The sequence below is a fragment of the Daphnia pulicaria genome, chromosome 7, assembly GCF_021234035.1.
Source record: "Daphnia pulicaria isolate SC F1-1A chromosome 7, SC_F0-13Bv2, whole genome shotgun sequence".
Lineage (NCBI taxonomy): Eukaryota > Metazoa > Arthropoda > Branchiopoda > Diplostraca > Daphniidae > Daphnia > Daphnia pulicaria.
The window spans coordinates 389,367-405,073 of NC_060919.1; the positions used below are offsets into that span (position 1 = coordinate 389,367).

Here is a 15,707-nt window from a genome sequence, read left to right on the forward strand (position 1 = left end):
TGACGAAAAAGATTGGCCGTCACCCGGACTATTCTTGTTTGATTTACATTTTGAATGTGCCGAAATAGCTCAGTTGGGAGAGCGTTAGACTGAAGATCTAAAGGTCCCTGGTTCGATCCCGGGTTTCGGCAGGAATCTTCGTTCAAAATCCCATATGGTCTAGTGGCTAGGATACCTGGCTTTCACCCAGGAGGCTCGGGTTCGATTCCCGGTATGGGAACGGAGAGATACGTTTTATTCAGGAATTCTATTGTTTCAATTCTTTTCGTTTATTTGCGGATATTTCCGGTGTTACAGTAACAAGTTGGAAATCAGCAAAGATAATCCCAATTTGATGTTGGTCCGTGTGGGGTGCGGAAGTTCCTCTGGAGTTGGTCCCGGTAGGGTGGAAGGCAACAGACGGCGTGGCAGTTTTCGTACCTGCCATCTAGTAGTATTTGGGAGAGTCAAAATCAGTATTTCGAAAAAGATTGCATTATTGGAAAAGATCAAAGCGTCGGTATCGATGATTTCCCGTAATGTCCCAGGCAAAAACGGTCACATCTGATCATTATGAGGCGTAAAGAGTCTGCAATTGTGCAATGCTAGGCAAAACATGTGGTACTGGAGATGCAGGGTATCGATCCCCGTACTTCTCGCATGCTAAGCGAGCGCTCTACCATCTGAGCTACATCCCCATGAAATGCAACACTTGAAGTGATTATAGACAACAATAATAAAATCAGAATGGATCTTCTAGGGCTCATCCGGGAATCGAACCCGGGACCTCTCGCACCCTAAGCGAGAATCATACGACTAGACCAATGAGCCGTGTTCAAAGAGTGTCAAAATGTGTTTCAAGCGTCTATGTCTAAAGTGAATTGCTTGTCTTTTGAGTTATGCGATTGGGTTCACTTTGTAGCTGTGACGAAAAAGATTGGCCGTCACCCGGACTATTCTTGTTTGATTTACATTTTGAATGTGCCGAAATAGCTCAGTTGGGAGAGCGTTAGACTGAAGATCTAAAGGTCCCTGGTTCGATCCCGGGTTTCGGCAGGAATCTTCGTTCAAAATCCCATATGGTCTAGTGGCTAGGATACCTGGCTTTCACCCAGGAGGCTCGGGTTCGATTCCCGGTATGGGAACGGAGAGATACGTTTTATTCAGGAATTCTATTGTTTCAATTCTTTTCGTTTATTTGCGGATATTTCCGGTGTTACAGTAACAAGTTGGAAATCAGCAAAGATAATCCCAATTTGATGTTGGTCCGTGTGGGGTGCGGAAGTTCCTCTGGAGTTGGTCCCGGTAGGGTGGAAGGCAACAGACGGCGTGGCAGTTTTCGTACCTGCCATCTAGTAGTATTTGGGAGAGTCAAAATCAGTATTTCGAAAAAGATTGCATTATTGGAAAAGATCAAAGCGTCGGTATCGATGATTTCCCGTAATGTCCCAGGCAAAAACGGTCACATCTGATCATTATGAGGCGTAAAGAGTCTGCAATTGTGCAATGCTAGGCAAAACATGTGGTACTGGAGATGCAGGGTATCGATCCCCGTACTTCTCGCATGCTAAGCGAGCGCTCTACCATCTGAGCTACATCCCCATGAAATGCAACACTTGAAGTGATTATAGACAACAATAATAAAATCAGAATGGATCTTCTAGGGCTCATCCGGGAATCGAACCCGGGACCTCTCGCACCCTAAGCGAGAATCATACGACTAGACCAATGAGCCGTGTTCAAAGAGTGTCAAAATGTGTTTCGAGCGTCTATGTCTAAAGTGAATTGCTTGTCTTTTGAGTTATGCGATTGGGTTCACTTTGTAGCTGTGACGAAAAAGATTGGCCGTCACCCGGACTATTCTTGTTTGATTTACATTTTGAATGTGCCGAAATAGCTCAGTTGGGAGAGCGTTAGACTGAAGATCTAAAGGTCCCTGGTTCGATCCCGGGTTTCGGCAGGAATCTTCGTTCAAAATCCCATATGGTCTAGTGGCTAGGATACCTGGCTTTCACCCAGGAGGCTCGGGTTCGATTCCCGGTATGGGAACGGAGAGATACGTTTTATTCAGGAATTCTATTGTTTCAATTCTTTTCGTTTATTTGCGGATATTTCCGGTGTTACAGTAACAAGTTGGAAATCAGCAAAGATAATCCCAATTTGATGTTGGTCCGTGTGGGGTGCGGAAGTTCCTCTGGAGTTGGTCCCGGTAGGGTGGAAGGCAACAGACGGCGTGGCAGTTTTCGTACCTGCCATCTAGTAGTATTTGGGAGAGTCAAAATCAGTATTTCGAAAAAGATTGCATTATTGGAAAAGATCAAAGCGTCGGTATCGATGATTTCCCGTAATGTCCCAGGCAAAAACGGTCACATCTGATCATTATGAGGCGTAAAGAGTCTGCAATTGTGCAATGCTAGGCAAAACATGTGGTACTGGAGATGCAGGGTATCGATCCCCGTACTTCTCGCATGCTAAGCGAGCGCTCTACCATCTGAGCTACATCCCCATGAAATGCAACACTTGAAGTGATTATAGACAACAATAATAAAATCAGAATGGATCTTCTAGGGCTCATCCGGGAATCGAACCCGGGACCTCTCGTACCCTAAGCGAGAATCATACGACTAGACCAATGAGCCGTGTTCAAAGAGTGTCAAAATGTGTTTCGAGCGTCTATGTCTAAAGTGAATTGCTTGTCTTTTGAGTTATGCGATTGGGTTCACTTTGTAGCTGTGACGAAAAAGATTGGCCGTCACCCGGACTATTCTTGTTTGATTTACATTTTGAATGTGCCGAAATAGCTCAGTTGGGAGAGCGTTAGACTGAAGATCTAAAGGTCCCTGGTTCGATCCCGGGTTTCGGCAGGAATCTTCGTTCAAAATCCCATATGGTCTAGTGGCTAGGATACCTGGCTTTCACCCAGGAGGCTCGGGTTCGATTCCCGGTATGGGAACGGAGAGATACGTTTTATTCAGGAATTCTATTGTTTCAATTCTTTTCGTTTATTTGCGGATATTTCCGGTGTTACAGTAACAAGTTGGAAATCTGCAAAGATAATCCCAATTTGATGTTGGTCCGTGTGGGGTGCGGAAGTTCCTCTGGAGTTGGTCCCGGTAGGGTGGAAGGCAACAGACGGCGTGGCAGTTTTCGTACCTGCCATCTAGTAGTATTTGGGAGAGTCAAAATCAGTATTTCGAAAAAGATTGCATTATTGGAAAAGATCAAAGCGTCGGTATCGATGATTTCCCGTAATGTCCCAGGCAAAAACGGTCACATCTGATCATTATGAGGCGTAAAGAGTCTGCAATTGTGCAATGCTAGGCAAAACATGTGGTACTGGAGATGCAGGGTATCGATCCCCGTACTTCTCGCATGCTAAGCGAGCGCTCTACCATCTGAGCTACATCCCCATGAAATGCAACACTTGAAGTGATTATAGACAACAATAATAAAATCAGAATGGATCTTCTAGGGCTCATCCGGGAATCGAACCCGGGACCTCTCGCACCCTAAGCGAGAATCATACGACTAGACCAATGAGCCGTGTTCAAAGAGTGTCAAAATGTGTTTCGAGCGTCTATGTCTAAAGTGAATTGCTTGTCTTTTGAGTTATGCGATTGGGTTCACTTTGTAGCTGTGACGAAAAAGATTGGCCGTCACCCGGACTATTCTTGTTTGATTTACATTTTGAATGTGCCGAAATAGCTCAGTTGGGAGAGCGTTAGACTGAAGATCTAAAGGTCCCTGGTTCGATCCCGGGTTTCGGCAGGAATCTTCGTTCAAAATCCCATATGGTCTAGTGGCTAGGATACCTGGCTTTCACCCAGGAGGCTCGGGTTCGATTCCCGGTATGGGAACGGAGAGATACGTTTTATTCAGGAATTCTATTGTTTCAATTCTTTTCGTTTATTTGCGGATATTTCCGGTGTTACAGTAACAAGTTGGAAATCAGCAAAGATAATCCCAATTTGATGTTGGTCCGTGTGGGGTGCGGAAGTTCCTCTGGAGTTGGTCCCGGTAGGGTGGAAGGCAACAGACGGCGTGGCAGTTTTCGTACCTGCCATCTAGTAGTATTTGGGAGAGTCAAAATCAGTATTTCGAAAAAGATTGCATTATTGGAAAAGATCAAAGCGTCGGTATCGATGATTTCCCGTAATGTCCCAGGCAAAAACGGTCACATCTGATCATTATGAGGCGTAAAGAGTCTGCAATTGTGCAATGCTAGGCAAAACATGTGGTACTGGAGATGCAGGGTATCGATCCCCGTACTTCTCGCATGCTAAGCGAGCGCTCTACCATCTGAGCTACATCCCCATGAAATGCAACACTTGAAGTGATTATAGACAACAATAATAAAATCAGAATGGATCTTCTAGGGCTCATCCGGGAATCGAACCCGGGACCTCTCGTACCCTAAGCGAGAATCATACGACTAGACCAATGAGCCGTGTTCAAAGAGTGTCAAAATGTGTTTCGAGCGTCTATGTCTAAAGTGAATTGCTTGTCTTTTGAGTTATGCGATTGGGTTCACTTTGTAGCTGTGACGAAAAAGATTGGCCGTCACCCGGACTATTCTTGTTTGATTTACATTTTGAATGTGCCGAAATAGCTCAGTTGGGAGAGCGTTAGACTGAAGATCTAAAGGTCCCTGGTTCGATCCCGGGTTTCGGCAGGAATCTTCGTAAAATCCCATATGGTCTAGTGGCTAGGATACCTGGCTTTCACCCAGGAGGCTCGGGTTCGATTCCCGGTATGGGAACGGAGAGATACTTTTTATTCAGGAATTCTATTGTTTCAATTCTTTTCGTTTATTTGCGGATATTTCCGGTGTTACAGTAACAAGTTGGAAATCAGCAAAGATAATCCCAATTTGATGTTGGTCCGTGTGGGGTGCGGAAGTTCCTCTGGAGTTGGTCCCGGTAGGGTGGAAGGCAACAGACGGCGTGGCAGTTTTCGTACCTGCCATCTAGTAGTATTTGGGAGAGTCAAAATCAGTATTTCGAAAAAGATTGCATTATTGGAAAAGATCAAAGCGTCGGTATCGATGATTTCCCGTAATGTCCCAGGCAAAAACGGTCACATCTGATCATTATGAGGCGTAAAGAGTCTGCAATTGTGCAATGCTAGGCAAAACATGTGGTACTGGAGATGCAGGGTATCGATCCCCGTACTTCTCGCATGCTAAGCGAGCGCTCTACCATCTGAGCTACATCCCCATGAAATGCAACACTTGAAGTGATTATAGACAACAATAATAAAATCAGAATGGATCTTCTAGGGCTCATCCGGGAATCGAACCCGGGACCTCTCGTACCCTAAGCGAGAATCATACGACTAGACCAATGAGCCGTGTTCAAAGAGTGTCAAAATGTGTTTCGAGCGTCTATGTCTAAAGTGAATTGCTTGTCTTTTGAGTTATGCGATTGGGTTCACTTTGTAGCTGTGACGAAAAAGATTGGCCGTCACCCGGAATATTCTTGTTTGATTTACATTTTGAATGTGCCGAAATAGCTCAGTTGGGAGAGCGTTAGACTGAAGATCTAAAGGTCCCTGGTTCGATCCCGGGTTTCGGCAGGAATCTTCGTTCAAAATCCCATATGGTCTAGTGGCTAGGATACCTGGCTTTCACCCAGGAGGCTCGGGTTCGATTCCCGGTATGGGAACGGAGAGATACTTTTTATTCAGGAATTCTATTGTTTCAATTCTTTTCGTTTATTTGCGGATATTTCCGGTGTTACAGTAACAAGTTGGAAATCAGCAAAGATAATCCCAATTTGATGTTGGTCCGTGTGGGGTGCGGAAGTTCCTCTGGAGTTGGTCCCGGTAGGGTGGAAGGCAACAGACGGCGTGGCAGTTTTCGTACCTGCCATCTAGTAGTATTTGGGAGAGTCAAAATCAGTATTTCGAAAAAGATTGCATTATTGGAAAAGATCAAAGCGTCGGTATCGATGATTTCCCGTAATGTCCCAGGCAAAAACGGTCACATCTGATCATTATGAGGCGTAAAGAGTCTGCAATTGTGCAATGCTAGGCAAAACATGTGGTACTGGAGATGCAGGGTATCGATCCCCGTACTTCTCGCATGCTAAGCGAGCGCTCTACCATCTGAGCTACATCCCCATGAAATGCAACACTTGAAGTGATTATAGACAACAATAATAAAATCAGAATGGATCTTCTAGGGCTCATCCGGGAATCGAACCCGGGACCTCTCGCACCCTAAGCGAGAATCATACGACTAGACCAATGAGCCGTGTTCAAAGAGTGTCAAAATGTGTTTCGAGCGTCTATGTCTAAAGTGAATTGCTTGTCTTTTGAGTTATGCGATTGGGTTCACTTTGTAGCTGTGACGAAAAAGATTGGCCGTCACCCGGACTATTCTTGTTTGATTTACATTTTGAATGTGCCGAAATAGCTCAGTTGGGAGAGCGTTAGACTGAAGATCTAAAGGTCCCTGGTTCGATCCCGGGTTTCGGCAGGAATCTTCGTTCAAAATCCCATATGGTCTAGTGGCTAGGATACCTGGCTTTCACCCAGGAGGCTCGGGTTCGATTCCCGGTATGGGAACGGAGAGATACTTTTTATTCAGGAATTCTATTGTTTCAATTCTTTTCGTTTATTTGCGGATATTTCCGGTGTTACAGTAACAAGTTGGAAATCAGCAAAGATAATCCCAATTTGATGTTGGTCCGTGTGGGGTGCGGAAGTTCCTCTGGAGTTGGTCCCGGTAGGGTGGAAGGCAACAGACGGCGTGGCAGTTTTCGTACCTGCCATCTAGTAGTATTTGGGAGAGTCAAAATCAGTATTTCGAAAAAGATTGCATTATTGGAAAAGATCAAAGCGTCGGTATCGATGATTTCCCGTAATGTCCCAGGCAAAAACGGTCACATCTGATCATTATGAGGCGTAAAGAGTCTGCAATTGTGCAATGCTAGGCAAAACATGTGGTACTGGAGATGCAGGGTATCGATCCCCGTACTTCTCGCATGCTAAGCGAGCGCTCTACCATCTGAGCTACATCCCCATGAAATGCAACACTTGAAGTGATTATAGACAACAATAATAAAATCAGAATGGATCTTCTAGGGCTCATCCGGGAATCGAACCCGGGACCTCTCGTACCCTAAGCGAGAATCATACGACTAGACCAATGAGCCGTGTTCAAAGAGTGTCAAAATGTGTTTCGAGCGTCTATGTCTAAAGTGAATTGCTTGTCTTTTGAGTTATGCGATTGGGTTCACTTTGTAGCTGTGACGAAAAAGATTGGCCGTCACCCGGACTATTCTTGTTTGATTTACATTTTGAATGTGCCGAAATAGCTCAGTTGGGAGAGCGTTAGACTGAAGATCTAAAGGTCCCTGGTTCGATCCCGGGTTTCGGCAGGAATCTTCGTTTAAAATCCCATATGGTCTAGTGGCTAGGATACCTGGATTTCACCCAGGAGGCTCGGGTTCGATTCCCGGTATGGGAACGGAGAGATACTTTTTATTCAGGAATTCTATTGTTTCAATTCTTTTCGTTTATTTGCGGATATTTCCGGTGTTACAGTAACAAGTTGGAAATCAGCAAAGATAATCCCAATTTGATGTTGGTCCGTGTGGGGTGCGGAAGTTCCTCTGGAGTTGGTCCCGGTAGGGTGGAAGGCAACAGACGGCGTGGCAGTTTTCGTACCTGCCATCTAGTAGTATTTGGGAGAGTCAAAATCAGTATTTCGAAAAAGATTGCATTATTGGAAAAGATCAAAGCGTCGGTATCGATGATTTCCCGTAATGTCCCAGGCAAAAACGGTCACATCTGATCATTATGAGGCGTAAAGAGTCTGCAATTGTGCAATGCTAGGCAAAACATGTGGTACTGGAGATGCAGGGTATCGATCCCCGTACTTCTCGCATGCTAAGCGAGCGCTCTACCATCTGAGCTACATCCCCATGAAATGCAACACTTGAAGTGATTATAACCAACAATAATAAAATCAGAATGGATCTTCTAGGGCTCATCCGGGAATCGAACCCGGGACCTCTCGCACCCTAAGCGAGAATCATACGACTAGACCAATGAGCCGTGTTCAAAGAGTGTCAAAATGTGTTTCGAGCGTCTATGTCTAAAGTGAATTGCTTGTCTTTTGAGTTATGCGATTGGGTTCACTTTGTAGCTGTGACGAAAAAGATTGGCCGTCACCCGGACTATTCTTGTTTGATTTACATTTTGAATGTGCCGAAATAGCTCAGTTGGGAGAGCGTTAGACTGAAGATCTAAAGGTCCCTGGTTCGATCCCGGGTTTCGGCAGGAATCTTCGTTCAAAATCCCATATGGTCTAGTGGCTAGGATACCTGGCTTTCACCCAGGAGGCTCGGGTTCGATTCCCGGTATGGGAACGGAGAGATACTTTTTATTCAGGAATTCTATTGTTTCAATTCTTTTCGTTTATTTGCGGATATTTCCGGTGTTACAGTAACAAGTTGGAAATCAGCAAAGATAATCCCAATTTGATGTTGGTCCGTGTGGGGTGCGGAAGTTCCTCTGGAGTTGGTCCCGGTAGGGTGGAAGGCAACAGACGGCGTGGCAGTTTTCGTACCTGCCATCTAGTAGTATTTGGGAGAGTCAAAATCAGTATTTCGAAAAAGATTGCATTATTGGAAAAGATCAAAGCGTCGGTATCGATGATTTCCCGTAATGTCCCAGGCAAAAACGGTCACATCTGATCATTATGAGGCGTAAAGAGTCTGCAATTGTGCAATGCTAGGCAAAACATGTGGTACTGGAGATGCAGGGTATCGATCCCCGTACTTCTCGCATGCTAAGCGAGCGCTCTACCATCTGAGCTACATCCCCATGAAATGCAACACTTGAAGTGATTATAGACAACAATAATAAAATCAGAATGGATCTTCTAGGGCTCATCCGGGAATCGAACCCGGGACCTCTCGCACCCTAAGCGAGAATCATACGACTAGACCAATGAGCCGTGTTCAAAGAGTGTCAAAATGTGTTTCAAGCGTCTATGTCTAAAGTGAATTGCTTGTCTTTTGAGTTATGCGATTGGGTTCACTTTGTAGCTGTGACGAAAAAGATTGGCCGTCACCCGGACTATTCTTGTTTGATTTACATTTTGAATGTGCCGAAATAGCTCAGTTGGGAGAGCGTTAGACTGAAGATCTAAAGGTCCCTGGTTCGATCCCGGGTTTCGGCAGGAATCTTCGTTCAAAATCCCATATGGTCTAGTGGCTAGGATACCTGGCTTTCACCCAGGAGGCTCGGGTTCGATTCCCGGTATGGGAACGGAGAGATACGTTTTATTCAGGAATTCTATTGTTTCAATTCTTTTCGTTTATTTGCGGATATTTCCGGTGTTACAGTAACAAGTTGGAAATCAGCAAAGATAATCCCAATTTGATGTTGGTCCGTGTGGGGTGCGGAAGTTCCTCTGGAGTTGGTCCCGGTAGGGTGGAAGGCAACAGACGGCGTGGCAGTTTTCGTACCTGCCATCTAGTAGTATTTGGGAGAGTCAAAATCAGTATTTCGAAAAAGATTGCATTATTGGAAAAGATCAAAGCGTCGGTATCGATGATTTCCCGTAATGTCCCAGGCAAAAACGGTCACATCTGATCATTATGAGGCGTAAAGAGTCTGCAATTGTGCAATGCTAGGCAAAACATGTGGTACTGGAGATGCAGGGTATCGATCCCCGTACTTCTCGCATGCTAAGCGAGCGCTCTACCATCTGAGCTACATCCCCATGAAATGCAACACTTGAAGTGATTATAGACAACAATAATAAAATCAGAATGGATCTTCTAGGGCTCATCCGGGAATCGAACCCGGGACCTCTCGCACCCTAAGCGAGAATCATACGACTAGACCAATGAGCCGTGTTCAAAGAGTGTCAAAATGTGTTTCGAGCGTCTATGCCTAAAGTGAATTGCTTGTCTTTTGAGTTATGCGATTGGGTTCACTTTGTAGCTGTGACGAAAAAGATTGGCCGTCACCCGGACTATTCTTGTTTGATTTACATTTTGAATGTGCCGAAATAGCTCAGTTGGGAGAGCGTTAGACTGAAGATCTAAAGGTCCCTGGTTCGATCCCGGGTTTCGGCAGGAATCTTCGTTCAAAATCCCATATGGTCTAGTGGCTAGGATACCTGGCTTTCACCCAGGAGGCTCGGGTTCGATTCCCGGTATGGGAACGGAGAGATACGTTTTATTCAGGAATTCTATTGTTTCAATTCTTTTCGTTTATTTGCGGATATTTCCGGTGTTACAGTAACAAGTTGGAAATCAGCAAAGATAATCCCAATTTGATGTTGGTCCGTGTGGGGTGCGGAAGTTCCTCTGGAGTTGGTCCCGGTAGGGTGGAAGGCAACAGACGGCGTGGCAGTTTTCGTACCTGCCATCTAGTAGTATTTGGGAGAGTCAAAATCAGTATTTCGAAAAAGATTGCATTATTGGAAAAGATCAAAGCGTCGGTATCGATGATTTCCCGTAATGTCCCAGGCAAAAACGGTCACATCTGATCATTATGAGGCGTAAAGAGTCTGCAATTGTGCAATGCTAGGCAAAACATGTGGTACTGGAGATGCAGGGTATCGATCCCCGTACTTCTCGCATGCTAAGCGAGCGCTCTACCATCTGAGCTACATCCCCATGAAATGCAACACTTGAAGTGATTATAGACAACAATAATAAAATCAGAATGGATCTTCTAGGGCTCATCCGGGAATCGAACCCGGGACCTCTCGTACCCTAAGCGAGAATCATACGACTAGACCAATGAGCCGTGTTCAAAGAGTGTCAAAATGTGTTTCGAGCGTCTATGTCTAAAGTGAATTGCTTGTCTTTTGAGTTATGCGATTGGGTTCACTTTGTAGCTGTGACGAAAAAGATTGGCCGTCACCCGGACTATTCTTGTTTGATTTACATTTTGAATGTGCCGAAATAGCTCAGTTGGGAGAGCGTTAGACTGAAGATCTAAAGGTCCCTGGTTCGATCCCGGGTTTCGGCAGGAATCTTCGTTCAAAATCCCATATGGTCTAGTGGCTAGGATACCTGGCTTTCACCCAGGAGGCTCGGGTTCGATTCCCGGTATGGGAACGGAGAGATACGTTTTATTCAGGAATTCTATTGTTTCAATTCTTTTCGTTTATTTGCGGATATTTCCGGTGTTACAGTAACAAGTTGGAAATCAGCAAAGATAATCCCAATTTGATGTTGGTCCGTGTGGGGTGCGGAAGTTCCTCTGGAGTTGGTCCCGGTAGGGTGGAAGGCAACAGACGGCGTGGCAGTTTTCGTACCTGCCATCTAGTAGTATTTGGGAGAGTCAAAATCAGTATTTCGAAAAAGATTGCATTATTGGAAAAGATCAAAGCGTCGGTATCGATGATTTCCCGTAATGTCCCAGGCAAAAACGGTCACATCTGATCATTATGAGGCGTAAAGAGTCTGCAATTGTGCAATGCTAGGCAAAACATGTGGTACTGGAGATGCAGGGTATCGATCCCCGTACTTCTCGCATGCTAAGCGAGCGCTCTACCATCTGAGCTACATCCCCATGAAATGCAACACTTGAAGTGATTATAGACAACAATAATAAAATCAGAATGGATCTTCTAGGGCTCATCCGGGAATCGAACCCGGGACCTCTCGCACCCTAAGCGAGAATCATACGACTAGACCAATGAGCCGTGTTCAAAGAGTGTCAAAATGTGTTTCGAGCGTCTATGCCTAAAGTGAATTGCTTGTCTTTTGAGTTATGCGATTGGGTTCACTTTGTAGCTGTGACGAAAAAGATTGGCCGTCACCCGGACTATTCTTGTTTGATTTACATTTTGAATGTGCCGAAATAGCTCAGTTGGGAGAGCGTTAGACTGAAGATCTAAAGGTCCCTGGTTCGATCCCGGGTTTCGGCAGGAATCTTCGTTCAAAATCCCATATGGTCTAGTGGCTAGGATACCTGGCTTTCACCCAGGAGGCTCGGGTTCGATTCCCGGTATGGGAACGGAGAGATACGTTTTATTCAGGAATTCTATTGTTTCAATTCTTTTCGTTTATTTGCGGATATTTCCGGTGTTACAGTAACAAGTTGGAAATCAGCAAAGATAATCCCAATTTGATGTTGGTCCGTGTGGGGTGCGGAAGTTCCTCTGGAGTTGGTCCCGGTAGGGTGGAAGGCAACAGACGGCGTGGCAGTTTTCGTACCTGCCATCTAGTAGTATTTGGGAGAGTCAAAATCAGTATTTCGAAAAAGATTGCATTATTGGAAAAGATCAAAGCGTCGGTATCGATGATTTCCCGTAATGTCCCAGGCAAAAACGGTCACATCTGATCATTATGAGGCGTAAAGAGTCTGCAATTGTGCAATGCTAGGCAAAACATGTGGTACTGGAGATGCAGGGTATCGATCCCCGTACTTCTCGCATGCTAAGCGAGCGCTCTACCATCTGAGCTACATCCCCATGAAATGCAACACTTGAAGTGATTATAGACAACAATAATAAAATCAGAATGGATCTTCTAGGGCTCATCCGGGAATCGAACCCGGGACCTCTCGTACCCTAAGCGAGAATCATACGACTAGACCAATGAGCCGTGTTCAAAGAGTGTCAAAATGTGTTTCGAGCGTCTATGTCTAAAGTGAATTGCTTGTCTTTTGAGTTATGCGATTGGGTTCACTTTGTAGCTGTGACGAAAAAGATTGGCCGTCACCCGGACTATTCTTGTTTGATTTACATTTTGAATGTGCCGAAATAGCTCAGTTGGGAGAGCGTTAGACTGAAGATCTAAAGGTCCCTGGTTCGATCCCGGGTTTCGGCAGGAATCTTCGTAAAATCCCATATGGTCTAGTGGCTAGGATACCTGGCTTTCACCCAGGAGGCTCGGGTTCGATTCCCGGTATGGGAACGGAGAGATACTTTTTATTCAGGAATTCTATTGTTTCAATTCTTTTCGTTTATTTGCGGATATTTCCGGTGTTACAGTAACAAGTTGGAAATCAGCAAAGATAATCCCAATTTGATGTTGGTCCGTGTGGGGTGCGGAAGTTCCTCTGGAGTTGGTCCCGGTAGGGTGGAAGGCAACAGACGGCGTGGCAGTTTTCGTACCTGCCATCTAGTAGTATTTGGGAGAGTCAAAATCAGTATTTCGAAAAAGATTGCATTATTGGAAAAGATCAAAGCGTCGGTATCGATGATTTCCCGTAATGTCCCAGGCAAAAACGGTCACATCTGATCATTATGAGGCGTAAAGAGTCTGCAATTGTGCAATGCTAGGCAAAACATGTGGTACTGGAGATGCAGGGTATCGATCCCCGTACTTCTCGCATGCTAAGCGAGCGCTCTACCATCTGAGCTACATCCCCATGAAATGCAACACTTGAAGTGATTATAGACAACAATAATAAAATCAGAATGGATCTTCTAGGGCTCATCCGGGAATCGAACCCGGGACCTCTCGTACCCTAAGCGAGAATCATACGACTAGACCAATGAGCCGTGTTCAAAGAGTGTCAAAATGTGTTTCGAGCGTCTATGTCTAAAGTGAATTGCTTGTCTTTTGAGTTATGCGATTGGGTTCACTTTGTAGCTGTGACGAAAAAGATTGGCCGTCACCCGGAATATTCTTGTTTGATTTACATTTTGAATGTGCCGAAATAGCTCAGTTGGGAGAGCGTTAGACTGAAGATCTAAAGGTCCCTGGTTCGATCCCGGGTTTCGGCAGGAATCTTCGTTCAAAATCCCATATGGTCTAGTGGCTAGGATACCTGGCTTTCACCCAGGAGGCTCGGGTTCGATTCCCGGTATGGGAACGGAGAGATACTTTTTATTCAGGAATTCTATTGTTTCAATTCTTTTCGTTTATTTGCGGATATTTCCGGTGTTACAGTAACAAGTTGGAAATCAGCAAAGATAATCCCAATTTGATGTTGGTCCGTGTGGGGTGCGGAAGTTCCTCTGGAGTTGGTCCCGGTAGGGTGGAAGGCAACAGACGGCGTGGCAGTTTTCGTACCTGCCATCTAGTAGTATTTGGGAGAGTCAAAATCAGTATTTCGAAAAAGATTGCATTATTGGAAAAGATCAAAGCGTCGGTATCGATGATTTCCCGTAATGTCCCAGGCAAAAACGGTCACATCTGATCATTATGAGGCGTAAAGAGTCTGCAATTGTGCAATGCTAGGCAAAACATGTGGTACTGGAGATGCAGGGTATCGATCCCCGTACTTCTCGCATGCTAAGCGAGCGCTCTACCATCTGAGCTACATCCCCATGAAATGCAACACTTGAAGTGATTATAGACAACAATAATAAAATCAGAATGGATCTTCTAGGGCTCATCCGGGAATCGAACCCGGGACCTCTCGCACCCTAAGCGAGAATCATACGACTAGACCAATGAGCCGTGTTCAAAGAGTGTCAAAATGTGTTTCGAGCGTCTATGTCTAAAGTGAATTGCTTGTCTTTTGAGTTATGCGATTGGGTTCACTTTGTAGCTGTGACGAAAAAGATTGGCCGTCACCCGGACTATTCTTGTTTGATTTACATTTTGAATGTGCCGAAATAGCTCAGTTGGGAGAGCGTTAGACTGAAGATCTAAAGGTCCCTGGTTCGATCCCGGGTTTCGGCAGGAATCTTCGTTCAAAATCCCATATGGTCTAGTGGCTAGGATACCTGGCTTTCACCCAGGAGGCTCGGGTTCGATTCCCGGTATGGGAACGGAGAGATACTTTTTATTCAGGAATTCTATTGTTTCAATTCTTTTCGTTTATTTGCGGATATTTCCGGTGTTACAGTAACAAGTTGGAAATCAGCAAAGATAATCCCAATTTGATGTTGGTCCGTGTGGGGTGCGGAAGTTCCTCTGGAGTTGGTCCCGGTAGGGTGGAAGGCAACAGACGGCGTGGCAGTTTTCGTACCTGCCATCTAGTAGTATTTGGGAGAGTCAAAATCAGTATTTCGAAAAAGATTGCATTATTGGAAAAGATCAAAGCGTCGGTATCGATGATTTCCCGTAATGTCCCAGGCAAAAACGGTCACATCTGATCATTATGAGGCGTAAAGAGTCTGCAATTGTGCAATGCTAGGCAAAACATGTGGTACTGGAGATGCAGGGTATCGATCCCCGTACTTCTCGCATGCTAAGCGAGCGCTCTACCATCTGAGCTACATCCCCATGAAATGCAACACTTGAAGTGATTATAGACAACAATAATAAAATCAGAATGGATCTTCTAGGGCTCATCCGGGAATCGAACCCGGGACCTCTCGCACCCTAAGCGAGAATCATACGACTAGACCAATGAGCCGTGTTCAAAGAGTGTCAAAATGTGTTTCGAGCGTCTATGTCTAAAGTGAATTGCTTGTCTTTTGAGTTATGCGATTGGGTTCACTTTGTAGCTGTGACGAAAAAGATTGGCCGTCACCCGGACTATTCTTGTTTGATTTACATTTTGAATGTGCCGAAATAGCTCAGTTGGGAGAGCGTTAGACTGAAGATCTAAAGGTCCCTGGTTCGATCCCGGGTTTCGGCAGGAATCTTCGTTCAAAATCCCATATGGTCTAGTGGCTAGGATACCTGGCTTTCACCCAGGAGGCTCGGGTTCGATTCCCGGTATGGGAACGGAGAGATACGTTTTATTCAGGAATTCTATTGTTTCAATTCTTTTCGTTTATTTGCGGATATTTCCGGTGTTACAGTAACAAGTTGGAAATCAGCAAAGATAATCCCAATTTGATGTTGGTC

The 15,707-nt window shown here is 45.1% G+C and overlaps 45 non-coding genes across 45 annotated transcripts; 35 read left to right on the top strand and 10 right to left on the bottom strand.

The window, feature by feature from the left end:
* The first annotated feature begins 58 nt into the window (after nucleotides 1-58).
* Trnaf-gaa lies at nucleotides 59-131 on the top strand. The gene has a single exon. It is a non-coding gene; the product is annotated as a tRNA-Phe (tRNA).
* A 17-nt stretch (nucleotides 132-148) lies between these two features.
* Nucleotides 149-220, top strand: Trnae-uuc. Its single transcript has one exon. It is a non-coding gene; the product is annotated as a tRNA-Glu (tRNA).
* Nucleotides 221-738: 518 nt separating this feature from the next.
* On the bottom strand, nucleotides 739-810 carry Trnap-agg. Its single transcript has one exon. It is a non-coding gene; the product is annotated as a tRNA-Pro (tRNA).
* Nucleotides 811-962: 152 nt separating this feature from the next.
* Trnaf-gaa lies at nucleotides 963-1,035 on the top strand. The gene has a single exon. It is a non-coding gene; the product is annotated as a tRNA-Phe (tRNA).
* A 17-nt stretch (nucleotides 1,036-1,052) lies between these two features.
* Trnae-uuc lies at nucleotides 1,053-1,124 on the top strand. Its single transcript has one exon. It is a non-coding gene; the product is annotated as a tRNA-Glu (tRNA).
* A 518-nt stretch (nucleotides 1,125-1,642) lies between these two features.
* Nucleotides 1,643-1,714, bottom strand: Trnap-agg. Its single transcript has one exon. It is a non-coding gene; the product is annotated as a tRNA-Pro (tRNA).
* A 152-nt stretch (nucleotides 1,715-1,866) lies between these two features.
* Trnaf-gaa lies at nucleotides 1,867-1,939 on the top strand. The gene has a single exon. It is a non-coding gene; the product is annotated as a tRNA-Phe (tRNA).
* A 17-nt stretch (nucleotides 1,940-1,956) lies between these two features.
* Trnae-uuc lies at nucleotides 1,957-2,028 on the top strand. The gene has a single exon. It is a non-coding gene; the product is annotated as a tRNA-Glu (tRNA).
* Nucleotides 2,029-2,770: 742 nt separating this feature from the next.
* Trnaf-gaa lies at nucleotides 2,771-2,843 on the top strand. Its single transcript has one exon. It is a non-coding gene; the product is annotated as a tRNA-Phe (tRNA).
* A 17-nt stretch (nucleotides 2,844-2,860) lies between these two features.
* On the top strand, nucleotides 2,861-2,932 carry Trnae-uuc. Its single transcript has one exon. It is a non-coding gene; the product is annotated as a tRNA-Glu (tRNA).
* A 518-nt stretch (nucleotides 2,933-3,450) lies between these two features.
* On the bottom strand, nucleotides 3,451-3,522 carry Trnap-agg. Its single transcript has one exon. It is a non-coding gene; the product is annotated as a tRNA-Pro (tRNA).
* Nucleotides 3,523-3,674: 152 nt separating this feature from the next.
* Nucleotides 3,675-3,747, top strand: Trnaf-gaa. The gene has a single exon. It is a non-coding gene; the product is annotated as a tRNA-Phe (tRNA).
* Nucleotides 3,748-3,764: 17 nt separating this feature from the next.
* On the top strand, nucleotides 3,765-3,836 carry Trnae-uuc. The gene has a single exon. It is a non-coding gene; the product is annotated as a tRNA-Glu (tRNA).
* A 742-nt stretch (nucleotides 3,837-4,578) lies between these two features.
* Trnaf-gaa lies at nucleotides 4,579-4,651 on the top strand. Its single transcript has one exon. It is a non-coding gene; the product is annotated as a tRNA-Phe (tRNA).
* Nucleotides 4,652-4,666: 15 nt separating this feature from the next.
* Nucleotides 4,667-4,738, top strand: Trnae-uuc. Its single transcript has one exon. It is a non-coding gene; the product is annotated as a tRNA-Glu (tRNA).
* Nucleotides 4,739-5,480: 742 nt separating this feature from the next.
* Trnaf-gaa lies at nucleotides 5,481-5,553 on the top strand. Its single transcript has one exon. It is a non-coding gene; the product is annotated as a tRNA-Phe (tRNA).
* A 17-nt stretch (nucleotides 5,554-5,570) lies between these two features.
* Nucleotides 5,571-5,642, top strand: Trnae-uuc. Its single transcript has one exon. It is a non-coding gene; the product is annotated as a tRNA-Glu (tRNA).
* A 518-nt stretch (nucleotides 5,643-6,160) lies between these two features.
* Trnap-agg lies at nucleotides 6,161-6,232 on the bottom strand. Its single transcript has one exon. It is a non-coding gene; the product is annotated as a tRNA-Pro (tRNA).
* A 152-nt stretch (nucleotides 6,233-6,384) lies between these two features.
* Nucleotides 6,385-6,457, top strand: Trnaf-gaa. Its single transcript has one exon. It is a non-coding gene; the product is annotated as a tRNA-Phe (tRNA).
* A 17-nt stretch (nucleotides 6,458-6,474) lies between these two features.
* Trnae-uuc lies at nucleotides 6,475-6,546 on the top strand. Its single transcript has one exon. It is a non-coding gene; the product is annotated as a tRNA-Glu (tRNA).
* Nucleotides 6,547-7,288: 742 nt separating this feature from the next.
* On the top strand, nucleotides 7,289-7,361 carry Trnaf-gaa. Its single transcript has one exon. It is a non-coding gene; the product is annotated as a tRNA-Phe (tRNA).
* Nucleotides 7,362-7,968: 607 nt separating this feature from the next.
* Nucleotides 7,969-8,040, bottom strand: Trnap-agg. The gene has a single exon. It is a non-coding gene; the product is annotated as a tRNA-Pro (tRNA).
* A 152-nt stretch (nucleotides 8,041-8,192) lies between these two features.
* On the top strand, nucleotides 8,193-8,265 carry Trnaf-gaa. Its single transcript has one exon. It is a non-coding gene; the product is annotated as a tRNA-Phe (tRNA).
* A 17-nt stretch (nucleotides 8,266-8,282) lies between these two features.
* Trnae-uuc lies at nucleotides 8,283-8,354 on the top strand. The gene has a single exon. It is a non-coding gene; the product is annotated as a tRNA-Glu (tRNA).
* A 518-nt stretch (nucleotides 8,355-8,872) lies between these two features.
* Trnap-agg lies at nucleotides 8,873-8,944 on the bottom strand. Its single transcript has one exon. It is a non-coding gene; the product is annotated as a tRNA-Pro (tRNA).
* Nucleotides 8,945-9,096: 152 nt separating this feature from the next.
* On the top strand, nucleotides 9,097-9,169 carry Trnaf-gaa. Its single transcript has one exon. It is a non-coding gene; the product is annotated as a tRNA-Phe (tRNA).
* Nucleotides 9,170-9,186: 17 nt separating this feature from the next.
* Trnae-uuc lies at nucleotides 9,187-9,258 on the top strand. Its single transcript has one exon. It is a non-coding gene; the product is annotated as a tRNA-Glu (tRNA).
* Nucleotides 9,259-9,776: 518 nt separating this feature from the next.
* Trnap-agg lies at nucleotides 9,777-9,848 on the bottom strand. The gene has a single exon. It is a non-coding gene; the product is annotated as a tRNA-Pro (tRNA).
* A 152-nt stretch (nucleotides 9,849-10,000) lies between these two features.
* Trnaf-gaa lies at nucleotides 10,001-10,073 on the top strand. The gene has a single exon. It is a non-coding gene; the product is annotated as a tRNA-Phe (tRNA).
* A 17-nt stretch (nucleotides 10,074-10,090) lies between these two features.
* Trnae-uuc lies at nucleotides 10,091-10,162 on the top strand. The gene has a single exon. It is a non-coding gene; the product is annotated as a tRNA-Glu (tRNA).
* A 742-nt stretch (nucleotides 10,163-10,904) lies between these two features.
* Nucleotides 10,905-10,977, top strand: Trnaf-gaa. The gene has a single exon. It is a non-coding gene; the product is annotated as a tRNA-Phe (tRNA).
* Nucleotides 10,978-10,994: 17 nt separating this feature from the next.
* Trnae-uuc lies at nucleotides 10,995-11,066 on the top strand. Its single transcript has one exon. It is a non-coding gene; the product is annotated as a tRNA-Glu (tRNA).
* Nucleotides 11,067-11,584: 518 nt separating this feature from the next.
* Nucleotides 11,585-11,656, bottom strand: Trnap-agg. Its single transcript has one exon. It is a non-coding gene; the product is annotated as a tRNA-Pro (tRNA).
* Nucleotides 11,657-11,808: 152 nt separating this feature from the next.
* Trnaf-gaa lies at nucleotides 11,809-11,881 on the top strand. Its single transcript has one exon. It is a non-coding gene; the product is annotated as a tRNA-Phe (tRNA).
* Nucleotides 11,882-11,898: 17 nt separating this feature from the next.
* Nucleotides 11,899-11,970, top strand: Trnae-uuc. Its single transcript has one exon. It is a non-coding gene; the product is annotated as a tRNA-Glu (tRNA).
* A 742-nt stretch (nucleotides 11,971-12,712) lies between these two features.
* On the top strand, nucleotides 12,713-12,785 carry Trnaf-gaa. Its single transcript has one exon. It is a non-coding gene; the product is annotated as a tRNA-Phe (tRNA).
* Nucleotides 12,786-12,800: 15 nt separating this feature from the next.
* Trnae-uuc lies at nucleotides 12,801-12,872 on the top strand. The gene has a single exon. It is a non-coding gene; the product is annotated as a tRNA-Glu (tRNA).
* Nucleotides 12,873-13,614: 742 nt separating this feature from the next.
* Trnaf-gaa lies at nucleotides 13,615-13,687 on the top strand. The gene has a single exon. It is a non-coding gene; the product is annotated as a tRNA-Phe (tRNA).
* A 17-nt stretch (nucleotides 13,688-13,704) lies between these two features.
* On the top strand, nucleotides 13,705-13,776 carry Trnae-uuc. The gene has a single exon. It is a non-coding gene; the product is annotated as a tRNA-Glu (tRNA).
* A 518-nt stretch (nucleotides 13,777-14,294) lies between these two features.
* Nucleotides 14,295-14,366, bottom strand: Trnap-agg. Its single transcript has one exon. It is a non-coding gene; the product is annotated as a tRNA-Pro (tRNA).
* A 152-nt stretch (nucleotides 14,367-14,518) lies between these two features.
* On the top strand, nucleotides 14,519-14,591 carry Trnaf-gaa. The gene has a single exon. It is a non-coding gene; the product is annotated as a tRNA-Phe (tRNA).
* A 17-nt stretch (nucleotides 14,592-14,608) lies between these two features.
* Nucleotides 14,609-14,680, top strand: Trnae-uuc. The gene has a single exon. It is a non-coding gene; the product is annotated as a tRNA-Glu (tRNA).
* A 518-nt stretch (nucleotides 14,681-15,198) lies between these two features.
* Trnap-agg lies at nucleotides 15,199-15,270 on the bottom strand. Its single transcript has one exon. It is a non-coding gene; the product is annotated as a tRNA-Pro (tRNA).
* Nucleotides 15,271-15,422: 152 nt separating this feature from the next.
* On the top strand, nucleotides 15,423-15,495 carry Trnaf-gaa. The gene has a single exon. It is a non-coding gene; the product is annotated as a tRNA-Phe (tRNA).
* Nucleotides 15,496-15,512: 17 nt separating this feature from the next.
* Nucleotides 15,513-15,584, top strand: Trnae-uuc. The gene has a single exon. It is a non-coding gene; the product is annotated as a tRNA-Glu (tRNA).
* Nucleotides 15,585-15,707: the final 123 nt, after the last annotated feature.